Raw genomic sequence first — 13,199 nt, 5'->3', positions numbered from 1 at the left:
CTACTTAACTGTCCATACATGACCCTTTCTCCCATATAGCCCCTTCCCAGTCTCATCCAGCTACTACATCCAGCTCAAAGTCAAGGGTTTCTGGGTGATGTCCAGTCCTCCTCATTAGATCTGGCAGTGACTCCTTACAGACTCAAAAAGAATCCCCAGTCTTAATTTGAACAGATGCAGCAGGGAGAGGATAATGGCACTGGAAGTCCCCTCAGAAGGCAAGGGGTGGGAATGCACAGAGTTGATGTAAAACAGGAAGTTATCCCCGGTGACACCTCTGCCTCAGCCCTGTAGAGAGTTATTTCTTCCGTTAGACTTATTCCCTGTCCATGGTGCCTGGACTGCCTCCCTGGTCACGTCTGAACTGGGCTCTGGGCAGTACGTGTCCCTTAGTGAAGGCAGGTCTTTCACACAATGTCTCATGCTGATAAAACTTTGGGTGCCCTAGAGACATTTTATATTTTCAGGGTGTTTTTGGATCCAGGTTTGTGGTTTTTTGGCAGTATACTTCCATTAAAATTGAGAAAGCACTTCTCTATTTGTATCTGGCCTGGTCTGTGTTAGTAACAACCTGTAATGTTCTTTCCTTGTCTAATTCTCAAGTTGATTTATTTTTTTGTTTTCTTCTCCTCTTATATCTTTATCTCTCAACTTAATGACAGCTACCTTGAGGTCATCTGAACAGCATGCTTGAAGGAGATAGAGGATCCTCTGAATTGATCTTTGCTGCATGGCTTAGTTCTTATATGTTGCTGATAGATCTTAATAAGACTGCGTTGCTCTCAGCATTATATATTCTTAATTCTGTTTTTGGGGAGTGGTTACAGAAATAGTCAGCTTTCTAAACTCTAGAAGCTTCAATCATATGTTAGATCCTTAAAGTTCTCTTCATCTAGTAAATGACAATAAATGCACTTCCTGAACATCACATGCCAGAGATCAGACACTTTACTTCAGCTCACATCCATGGATGAGAACTCGCTCCATAATCCCATTCAGATGCAAGAAGGGGAGTGAGTGGCTTGTGGAGAGAATTGAACAAATGTGTTCTTGGCTGTGCAACTATTTCTGTGGGGCAGTTCTCTATTATGGAGGGGGTGAACGAACTGTTTTGTTGCAAAGTCGATGAAAGTAATGAGTAATTCTGAAAGTAATGGTAAGCACTTGGAAGACTGCCATCAATTAATAACAAAAGTAGAAATTGAAAATACGTCCAAAGTGTAGTGCAGTGTATAGAAGCTCGAGGGCCCTGAGGTATATGACATTCACAGGCTCATCATTGTTTTGAACATAGGAGATAGTTTTTGAAGAGCCATTATTAATCATGAACACTACCATGGGTACTATTATTCATAATAATAAAACATGTTATATATTATCAGGCCCTCAAATAATACCATTTGAAAAAAGATTCCTATCAATTTTTACCAGATATAATTATATTTGTATAAGTAAAATCTATCTATATCCATTTCATTGCAAAACTAGAAATAGCTTCTTTTTCTTGAACGTTTCATTTCCCAAGTATTAAAATAGACTTTAAAATATAAATATTGATATCTTTCAATTGTCAAGGAAAGCATACAACGCACAGAGATTTGAATGAAACAGGAATAGAACATTGGGAAGTTTCTACAATGCAAAGAAATGAAAATATATTCAGTTAAAAAACCTTATGCAAAGTGAAAAAGTTAAATTCGAATAGAAATGAACCCAATTTATAGTTTAACAAAAATCTAAAAATTTCTTGTTTGTATTCTGCTCTTAAGTGTCTTTGCATCTATTTCTTCTCATTTATTTTAGTATATTATTTTGTACTGGGAAAAATAGTTAAAAAAATAAAGTTAGCACGTTTGAACTTCTCATGGAAATCATTATTCTTCTTAGATGACTATTCTCCTAGTTGATTGGAAATGTGGTCAAATAAACATATGTGAAGATGGCTAATCATAAGAGTTACCAAAATGGAAGCCCTTCGCATGTCCAGACAATGTGCTAAGTGCATTGCTTCTATACAATGTCATTCAGTCCTCATGTCAACCATTATTATTGTCCTTATTTACAGGTAAGGAAACTGAAATACAGAGGTTAAGTAATTTTGCCAAGGTTATTTTTATAGGAAGCAGTAGAGCTGAACTTTGAAATTTGGTATATTTGACATTACCTCTTTTGCCACAGAAATACACCAACTTGAGTCAAACCCACTTTTCATAAAACCATCTAGTTAACTATCAATTAAAAAGTTCTCTAGTCTCCACCTGTGTAACTCAGCAGAGGCAATCCTCTGGAGTTGCAGCATATTAACCATGTTTTGTGATCAAATCTGTGTAATAAGAAAAAAATATATTTTTACTTACTTTTAGGGAAAGAATTGCTTTTACTTGTGAAATATGACAGAACATTTAATTCTGAAAATATAGGCCTGAGACATAGTGCAGAAGTAAAAAAAAAAAAAAAATGACATAATGAAAGTTAATTGCTCTTCTTACTATGATAGGAAAATTTTAAATTGAGTTTCTAGAGTGTGAGGGTTTAAGGATTCCTAGAATAATAAGATGAGGACATATTCTAGGGAGGGCACACAACTTAGAATAAGGTTGGGACTGAGGCCCAGAGCAGATCTTAAGAAATACCTGAGGTGGGAATGGTCAAGGGATTTCTAAAACCAAAGATGGATAATATTCAATGTTTCATATTTTTGCCTTGTTATGCTGTTCTCTGAAATACTCGACCCATTTTTCCTAACCTCCACCACCCTAATTTCGTGTTAGCTTTTCTTTGGAAAAATATAGGAAAAAGGATAACGTTGAGTTTTAATATGAGGAGGAACAAAGGAGAAACAACAATTACAATAGCTAATAATGATAAGTGCCTTCTAGGTATTTGACACTATTCTAAGAAGTTTTTTTAAATGTATATTTAATCATGCATCTCTTACAGCAACACTGTGTGGCCAGCATTCTTGACACCATCACCACATAAAAATGAAGGAAGCACTAAGTCACACAGATAATATGGTGCAAAACCATCTAAGGCATGGTTCTAGAGTCACTGTTCTCACCTTCCCACTTGATTGCTCTGAGATTTAGAATCAGAGTGCAAGTGATATCAGGGTGTCACTTCACTTGAGGAATGTAAGTAAAGAGAGTGTGACAAAAGCTATGCTTTTAAACGTGAGTACCCTAGTGATCATGGGGAGAACAGAATTTACACATGCATGGGGATCAAGCCATTTTTAGATACATTAAAGGAAATTATGATTTCACAATGGTCACTCCATTCCTGATATTTGAGGAATTGCAAGAAATATAAATATTTACACAAATATGCAATTAAGTACCTTAGATGGTAATAAAGCCTAGATTGTTAAAAGACTTTAATTATGCACTTACTAGCTCTATTCTAATGCATCTTTAGACACAATTGCATGTCTAGTCATTGGATAACTCATGTGTCTATTCTTTTTTCCCATATGTACTCTTAAAAAACCTCTACTCATACAGATTAAAGCTACCTTGCCATTCTCGAATCAAAAGAATCCTGAAATATGTGATCAAATCCATTACAGAATTCTAGAGGATAAATCATTTAAACATATTGTGAAGGAAACTGAATATATCAGATATATCACAACGTATAAGAAATAATAAAAATTTCAGTTATAGATATAAGAACTATGCATTTTCTAAATTTTATTTATTATTAAGACCACTGGGATTATCTAGTTTGGATTTGGAGAATCCAGAAATTAAAGAACACTTATTTCTAAGCATATATATGTATCTTTTTATTCCCAAATTCCCATATATTTACAAAATTAAAAACAAGAACAAACAAAAAATCTTTGATATATGAGAGCGAGTCTAGATATCTGAGAAAATACAAATATTTTCCAGTATGTAGTAGATCATCTCTGTACTTTCCTTGTAGAACTGTAGAATTTGATTAAAATACAGCTAAAGCATTTTCCGTAGTATGACTTTATGAAGCAAAGCTTCCACTGTAACCTTAAATGATTTTAAATCTTAAATGATTAAAATACTTGATATAGTTGATATCACCTTTAAAAAGTTTTAATATATAGTCCATATAAATCTACATATTTAATATAAATTTCAATAAATGGTGTTGGGAACCTGGATGTCTACATGCAAAAGAATGAAATTGAACCATTATCTTACACCATAAACAAAAACCAACTTAAAATGGATTAAAGAATTAACTGTAAGACTTGAAACTGTAAAACTCCTAGAAGGGTTTTACATAAGGAAAAACTCCTTAACATTGGCCCTTGGAAATGATATTTTGGATATGATACCAAAAACTCAAGCAAAAAAACAACAATAAACAAAAGGAACTACATTAAAAAAAAAATGCTCTGCACAGCAAGGGAAACAATTAACAAAAGGAAAAGACAACATATATTGGGAGAAAATATGTGTAAATCATATAACTGATAAAGGGTTAATATCTTAAATATATAAGAAACTCATACAACTCAATAGCAAAAAAGGCAAATAATCTGATTAAAAAATGGGCAAAGGACCCAAGTAGATATTTTTCCAAAGAAGATACACAAATGGTCAACAAGCATGTGGAACCTTGCTCAACATCACTACTCATAAGGAACGCAAATCAAATCCACAATGAGATACCACCTCACACCTGTTAGGGAGCTTATTACCACAAAAATAAAAGATGACAAGTTTGGAGGAGGATTTGAAGAAATAGGAGACCTGTATACTGTTGGTGGAATTGTAATTGGCACAGCCATTATGGAAAATAATATGGAGATTCTTCAAAATACTAAAAATAGAATTACTATATGATCTGGCAATCCCTTTCCTGGGCATATACCCAAAGGAAATGAAATGAGTACCTCAAAGAGATATTTGCACCCCAATGCTCATTGAAGTAATAACCAATATATGGAAACAACCTGATGTCTGTCAATGGATGAATGAATAAAGAAATTTTCATAGGTATATATAATTGATTGGAATATTTTTCAGTCTTTAAAAGGAAGGAGATCCTGCCATTTATGGCAACAGGCATGAAAGTGGAGGACAGTATGGTAAGTGAAATGAGCTAGCATCAAAAAGAATAAAATACCTCGGAACAAACATACCTAAGGAGGCAAAAGAGCTGTACTCCAAAAGCTACAAGATGCTGATGAAAGAAATTGAAGATGACACAGATGGAAAGATATACTGTATTCTTGGATTGGAAGAATCAATATTGTCAAAAAGACCATATTACCCAAGACAGTATACAGATTCAATGCAGTCCCTATCATAGTACCAATGGCATTTTTCACAAACTAGAACAACAACAACAACAACAAAAATGTAAAATTTGTATGGAAACACAAAAGACCCCAAATAACAAAAACAATCCTGAGAAAGAAGAATGGAGCTAGAGGAGTCAGGCTCCCTGACTTCAGACTATACTACAAAGCTACAGGAATCAAAACAGTATGGTACTGGCACAAAAATGGAAATACAGATCAATGGAATAGGATAGGAAGCCCAGAAATAAAGCCATGCACTTATGGTCAATTTCTATAACAAAGAGGTAAGACTATATGATGGAGAAAAAGTCTCTTCAATAAGTGGTGCTGGGAAAACTGGACAGCTACATGTAAAAAAATGAAATTAGAAAATTCTCTAACACCATAAACAAAACAAAATAAACAAAAATAACTTTAAACAAAATAAACTCAAAGTAGATCTGAGTGAAGTAAGTCACACACAGAAGAACAAATATCATATGATATTGCTTATATGTGGAATCTAAAAAAGGGTATGAATGAACTTATTTACAAAACAGATGTAGAAAAAAAGTTTATGCCTACCAGGGGAAGGGATAAATTGGGAGATTGGGATTGACATATACACAATACTATATATAAAACAGATAACTAATAAGAATCTGCCATATAGCACAGGAACTCTGTTCAATACTTTGTATGGCCTATATGGGAAAGAATCTAAAAAAAGAGTGGATATATGTCTATGTAAATCTGATTCACTTTGCTGTACACCTGAAACTAACACAACATTGTAAATCAAATATATTCCAGAAAAAAAGATTAAAAAAAAAAATCTAAGTGTAAGACTGGGTACTTTAAAACTCCTAGAGGAAAATACAGGCAGAACACCCTTTGATATAAGTTACAGCAATATGCTTTTGAATTTTTTAAATTAGGAATTTGGGATTAACATATACACACTACTATATATAAAATAGATAAATAACAAGGACCTATTGTATAGCATGGGGAGCTATATTCAATATCTTTTAGTAACCTATAATGGAAAAGAATTTGAAAAAGGTTATATATATATATATTACAATATGTACATGTAACTGAATCACTTTGCTGTACACCTGAAACTAACACAACACTGTAAATTGACTGTACTTCAATAAAAAATGGTTAAAACATAAGCTATTCTCAGAAAGAAAAATATTACATGACCTCACTTATATGTGAAATCTAAAGAAGTCAAATACACAGAAGTAGAGCATGGAACAGTGGTTACTAGGGGTAGGTAAGTGTTGGAAGTGGGGAGATGTTGGCTAAAGGGTACAAAGCTGCAGTTATATAGGATGAATAAGTCTAGAGATTTAATGTACAAAATGATGATGATTGTTAATAATACTGTAGATTTTAGGTGCTTCCTTTGAAACTTATTATTTTTTTTATTATTTTTTGTTTATTTGTTTGTTTTGTTTTTTGCAGTACGCATTCCACTCACTGTTGTGGCCTCTCCCGTTGCGGAGCACAGGCTCTGGACGTGCAGGCTCAGCGGCCATGGCTCATGGGCCCAGCCACCCTGTGGCATGTGGGATCCTCCCAGACCGGAGCACAAACCCGTGTCCCCTGCTTTGGCAGGCGGACTCTCAACCACTGCGCCACCAGGGAAGCCCTATTATTTTTATTTTAATGAAAATATATACTTAAAGTGTACATATGATGATTTGATAAACATATATGTAGTAAAATGTTTATTATAGTCAAGCTAACTAACATATCCATCTCCTCACATAGTTACTACATTTTTTATGGTGAGGGCACCTGAAATTTACTGCAAATTTTCAGTGTTCAGTTCAGTATTATTAACTGTATTCATCTGTTATTAAACTTCGTGGTAGATATCAAAATTCTCCTATACTATTGTCCTCATGAAGGGAATCAGCAACTCATGGCATGGTTCATCTACCCGAAACCATTACACTCAGCTGGCTGTCATGAAAGGTAGGCAAGTCAGGGTAGACACATTCAAAACAGAGTTCCTACACTTGTGATAGGTTCAACTTCATGTGGCAAGCTCTCATCTCTTCAGTCCCAAATGTACAGTGAATACTAAACCACAATTTCAACTCTTCTCAATCATCTGGTCTTTACTTGTAAATGATAATCACATCTCTAGGAAATCAAGAGTGCATCGATCTCATATCAGCACATTGTGGTGAGACAAGTATCAGACTGGTTAAAAAACTGGAGAAAATGGTAACATATTATTTCATTTTAAATCTTATTTTATTATATTTTTGAAGGTAATAAATGATCAACCTTTGGATTCCTATTTCTGAGTAATCAAATTTTTCTTTTAGATTTTATTTTGAAGGTTCATACTGTCTACTTAAAAATGATGGTGGAGGGTTTTTCTAAAAACTAAATGAAATTTTACATATTACTAAGGATGTTAAAACTCTATGCCTTAATCTTTTACTAATAAAACATTTAAATGAAATATTTATTTAATAGTAGGGCATTTAGATTGGCACCACAAATTTATAAGAGCATGCTATGTATTATATAACTTACTCCTTTTTGAAAAGCCAATAATATTCATTTTAATGATACTAGTGGCCTGTTGAGATGATCTGTAAACAAACAGTTAAAAAGTAGAAAATGATCTCTTGTGCTTTTGGCCTTTTGTTTCTGAATCATTGCCTTTGTCTTAAATACTTCTTACCATTATCATAACATACTCCTTCAGAAATAGTAATTATTTAAAAGACAGTACAAATAGAAGTTAATCCAGACTACTTAATAATATATGGAGACATTTGAGAATGCATAATAAAGGGTAAGATGATTGTTTGGATATAATGCAGCTTTAAAAGTGCACAAAAATGGTATGCTGCCATAGTTATCTTTTTTTTTTCACTCAATATGTTATAAGATCTATCCATATTGAAACATATAGGTGAATTTCATTATTTTCAGCTGGCTTGTATTTCATCATGTTTACCATCCTTTTAAACATCCATTTCCCTGCTTTCGAATGTTTTACTATTTCTAATAAGGCTCATCAGAGTGTCGCTGGATCACATCAGGGTGCCTCTCTAGGGGAGAAAGCTGGAGGAGGAATAACTAATTTAGCTGTTCTTGACATCATACTACATTGGTACCTGATCCCTGATCCTGAATGGAAGATCAAACTCAGATAAGACATAAGCCAGTACATGGTAAAATGTTCCTGCCTGAGGTATACACTATGTAGTTATAAAGAACACAGGTGAAGTAAATATAGGTGCCTATTAAAATAGACAGGAAATAGGGGCTTCCCTGGTGGTGCAGTGGTTAAGAATCTGTCTGCCAATGCAGGGGACATGGGTTCGGGTCCTGGTTCGGGAAGATCCCACATGCCCCAGAGCAACTAAGCCCGTGCACCACAACTACTGAGCCTGAGCTCCAGAGCCCACGCTCCACAAGAGAAGCCGTGGCAATGAAAAGCCTGTGCACCACAACCAAGAGTAACCCCCGCTCTCCCGCAACTAGAGAAAAGCCTGCTTGCAACTAGAGAAAAGCCTTCTTGCAGAACCCAACGCAGCCAAAAATAAAATAAAAAAAAAATAATAATAAATTTTAAAAAAGACAAAGCAATTTCTTCCATGTTAAAAAAAAACAGACAGGAAATAATATAACAATCTAAAAGTGAAAGGATTTGTTATATAAATAAATATAATTGTCAATTCTATCACTGGAAAAAACCTTGGTAGAAAAATTCAAGCAAACAGAAAACAAATAACAACAACAAAATAAACAAAACCCCAAATACCATAATAGGTGAATTGATTTTCTTGTCAGTGCTATGCTGAAATTTCCAGTTATTGCTGGATTTTCTTATATCACCAGTATAAAGTTGATTGCTAAGAAAGAGATGAGGAACTAGAACATACTACTCTAAAATTTTAAGTCTTTTGGTCAATTAAAAAATGTATCAGGGCTTCCCTGGTGGCGCAGTGGTTGAGAGTCCGCCTGCCGATGCAGGGGACACGGGTTCGTTCCCCGGTCCGGGAAGATCCCACATGCCGCGGAGCGGCTGGGCCCGTGAGCCATGGCCGCTGAGCCTGCGCGTCCAGAGCCTGTGCTCTGCAACGGGAGAGGCCACAACAGTGAGAGGCCCGCGTAAAGAAAAAAAAAAAAAAAAAAAATGTATCAAGCAAGAGATCCACAAATTGTGGGGATATTCACTTTATGTGTATAAAACAGGAACTAGTATTAATTTTGGTTTTGGCTTCTCAATAGCAGCATCTCAGTGCTAAAATTAATATCAGATGCTAAGACTACAGTCTCTGTAAGAAAATTCTGAATCACTTGGAGTCCTCTACTGTAGAAACAGCCATGTGTAGAGAAGTCTTGTTGTAATAATCAGATAAACAGTGTGCCATCAAGCATTTTAAAAGAAAGCAGCAGTTCTCATGGGAGACCCTATGGAGTCTGGGAGGTCACAATAATTTTTCATATTGCCTGCGAGGTTAACATATTTTTAATAACGATACTGAGATGTTATTTGACTTTTTCACTGTGTTTACATTTGCAGTGGTGATCCAAGGACAATGGTGTAGAAAACTGCTGATGACTAAAAATAGTAGTACCAAGTTACACTAACGGGTATAGTGTTCTCTACTAACAGTTTAAAAATCCAAATTTCACATGAGTGTACTTGAGACAGTGGCAAAATTATTATTTTTTAAAATTATAATTTATAAGTATATGCCTTTTTACTAATGTGTGTGAAGCAAAGGGGATTATGCATAAAGTATACTTCTCTGCATGCTGAAGTGTGAAGGTTGCCTCCAGAAGAAGCAATTTGTGATTATTTGATGTGTGAGAGCAACTAGCTGCTTCTTTTCATGGCAGATGATTTTACTTGAAATAACTAGTATTCAAACTATGGTTATGCTGTCTTAGGTATTAGGTAGACATTTTCTCAAAAACAAAATGAGACTGTCACTTCAAGGAAAACAACTAACAGTATTCATTGCCAATGATAAAAATTGAGTGTTAAGGCAAATATTAGAATTTTGGAAAAATCTAAAATACACCCTTTTGCACTTGACAGCTTTACAATACTTAAAGACACTCTGGTGAGATAGGAGGGAATATTCACAGATAAGATTTTTCAATATTTTATATTGATATGTGTTGACATTTAGGTTACCTGAATAACTCAAGGAACCAATATTTTTCTGGACATAGTACAAAATTGTGCATTGGTGGAAGATTCATTCAAAATGCAAGATAAAACAATGGATTTTCATTTACAGAATATGAAAAGTTCACTGATTGGATTTTACATTTCACATTGCAACTAATGTTTAACAGTCTATGACTTACCAAGTTTTGGTGTAATATCAAACATGAGTATTCCCCATTGCTTGAAAAGGTTACTTAAGTACCACTATTATTTCCAAGTACATATCTATGTGAAGACTGAATTTCTTCAACTACTTCAACAGAACAGTTACTGGACAGACTGAATGCAGAAACATATATCAAAATCCAGTATCTTCATTAAGCTAGACATTAAAAATATTTGCAAAAAATGTGAAACCACCAATCTTTTCATTATTTTTATTTGTTGATTTGGTAAGTGTATTTATTTTTCATAAAAATATATTGAGGTTATTTATATAACAAATTCATCTTTTCATTTTATGAGTTAAATAATAAATATATTTTAAACTCTTCTGTTTTCATTTCTAGTATGGTAAATACTGATAAATAATTCCATGTAAAAAAGCTCTTTGCCATCAAAATAATTTTTAAGAGCACAAAGACCAAAATGTTTGAGAATCACTTGGTACAGTGAATCTAAAAGCAATTTCATAATAAAAAGTTTTTGAAGAAATAATCATAGTAGGATCACAAAATATTTTATACAGCACATCTTTGAGCATCTACTATCCCTGGCTCTGGGGAAACAGGAGTGGAAGAGGCCTGTAGAGTCCATGCCTGCAAGGAGCTCAGGTCATAGTAAGGGAGCCATCAAGGAAACTTATGAGCAAATAAAAACTACATTAAAATAGTGGCATCTCTTATAAAGAATAAAAAACAAATTATGGAAATAAAGAGTGACTAGGAGATATGCATGGAAGCTCACATCGTTTTGGGAGGTCTAGGAAGGCTTCTCTGATGAGGTCATAGATGTTGAGAAGCAGCCAGACTAGTGAAGAAGGGCTTGGGGAGATGATGAAGGGGCTTCTGGAGATAGGACTAGAGGACAACTTTCTGGAAATGGTGGAAACTTTGGCAAAGAAGACCAGTCTCACTGAACTTTAAACATAGAAGAAAGTCCAATTTTATCTTCTGTATAATTATGAGGGAAAGGTTACTTTTCTGATTTTTCTGATTTTCCTCAGAGAAGACTGAGGAATTAGAAAATTTTAAACTTTACTCAGTGTCATACAGCCAATAATTTAGAGAATTAGGCTTTGAAAACTCTATTACAAACCAATCCAATATAATAGCTCTCTTAAGAGAAGTGGTCTTAAATAAAATAAAGTGGTGGTAGTAGTTGATGAGAGGGACAGTGTAAATGTCCAGAGAAATTTAATAGTCTCGACTTGCTTTAACTCTGAACACAAGCAAAGTGCCTTTTATATGTTCACAGCTGTGTTGGATATCGTAGGGAGGGATAATTTCACTTCATATTTGTTAAAGAACCAATATCACAAAATGGAGGTCAAACGACCGAATGGCATTGAATGTATACAGAATAGGTCCTCTAGAGAAGAGAACAAGAAAAGACAAGGTTAAGAACTGTCGTGCAGATAGCTGAGATCACCCAATTTTTGGTTTTGTTTTATACTCATTTCTTTTTAACATCTTTATTAGAGTATAATTGCTTTACAATGGTGTGTCAGTTTCTGCTTTAGGACAAAGTGAATCAGTTATACATATATGTATGTCCCCATATCTCTTCCCTCTTGCATCTCCCTCCCTCCCATCCTCCCTATCCCACCCCTCTAGGTGGTCACAAAGCACCGAGCTGATCTCCCTATGCTATGCGGCTTTTATACTCATTCTTAAAACAAAAGTTAAATGTGCCCTACTTTCACAAAATTAAAAAAGTAGTTTGCTTATCAAATTGCTAAATTAACAGATTATTATATAAATTATAGAAAGATTCTATCATTTTCAATGAATTTGCTGCCTAGTGACTGCCCTTAATTCATTTAACTATAAGTTAACAGATCATAGTATTTCACACAGAGGTAGAGAGCAAAGAATTTCAGAGTTAAATATTAGGAAATACTGCTAACTGCAAACCAATTAAAAATGGAGATAGACTTTCAACATAAATTAGGAATAAATGGTAAAATATAAGGACTTACTGGTGTTGGATTTATATTAAAATTTCTAGAACCTATTCAGTGTGAATTTGTAAGATATTAGGTTTTCATTTGATTAAAAACAAATCAAGCAAACAAAAAAGCACCCTGTATACCACGGCATCATAGGTGTCACATACATATTTAAATGTATTAGCTAAAGAGGAAACAGTGAGGAATGAATTATCCTTTTACTTTCTGAAGTATTTCCTTAATTTTTGAATATACACAATTTCCCCCTACCCATGAAGGAAACATTTAGCTATATTCAAATATGTAATGTTCTTATATCCTTCTGTTTTTATTTTTCTTAAAGCACTCTTCATTTTTATATGTTAATTTAAGTATTTCATCAATATCTCCTCTACTACACTATAAACTCCTTAAGGACAGTCACTGTGTGACTGTTTATTCACCTTAGACCATAGTGAATAGTAGAATTTCAATATTTCAAAAAATTTTAGTAGAATATATCAGTGTGTTTCTTCTGTTGACAAACAGACTTTTATGCTGTCCTGCTCCACCACCTCTGCCCCACAGGTAAAGATTTCTGTATCCAGAAGCAG

The 13,199-nt window shown here is 34.2% G+C and overlaps 1 protein-coding gene across 1 annotated transcript in view; it reads right to left on the bottom strand.

The window, feature by feature from the left end:
• The window catches only part of EYS (eyes shut homolog), a 1,696,347-nt gene that overhangs the window by 578,152 nt on the left and 1,104,996 nt on the right, over positions 1-13,199 (bottom strand).

The sequence above is a fragment of the Phocoena sinus genome, chromosome 12 (genome assembly GCF_008692025.1).
Source record: "Phocoena sinus isolate mPhoSin1 chromosome 12, mPhoSin1.pri, whole genome shotgun sequence".
Taxonomy (NCBI): domain Eukaryota; kingdom Metazoa; phylum Chordata; class Mammalia; order Artiodactyla; family Phocoenidae; genus Phocoena; species Phocoena sinus.
The sequence above is the reverse complement of the archived record's forward strand: the minus strand, read 5'-3'. Positions and strand labels throughout refer to the sequence as shown.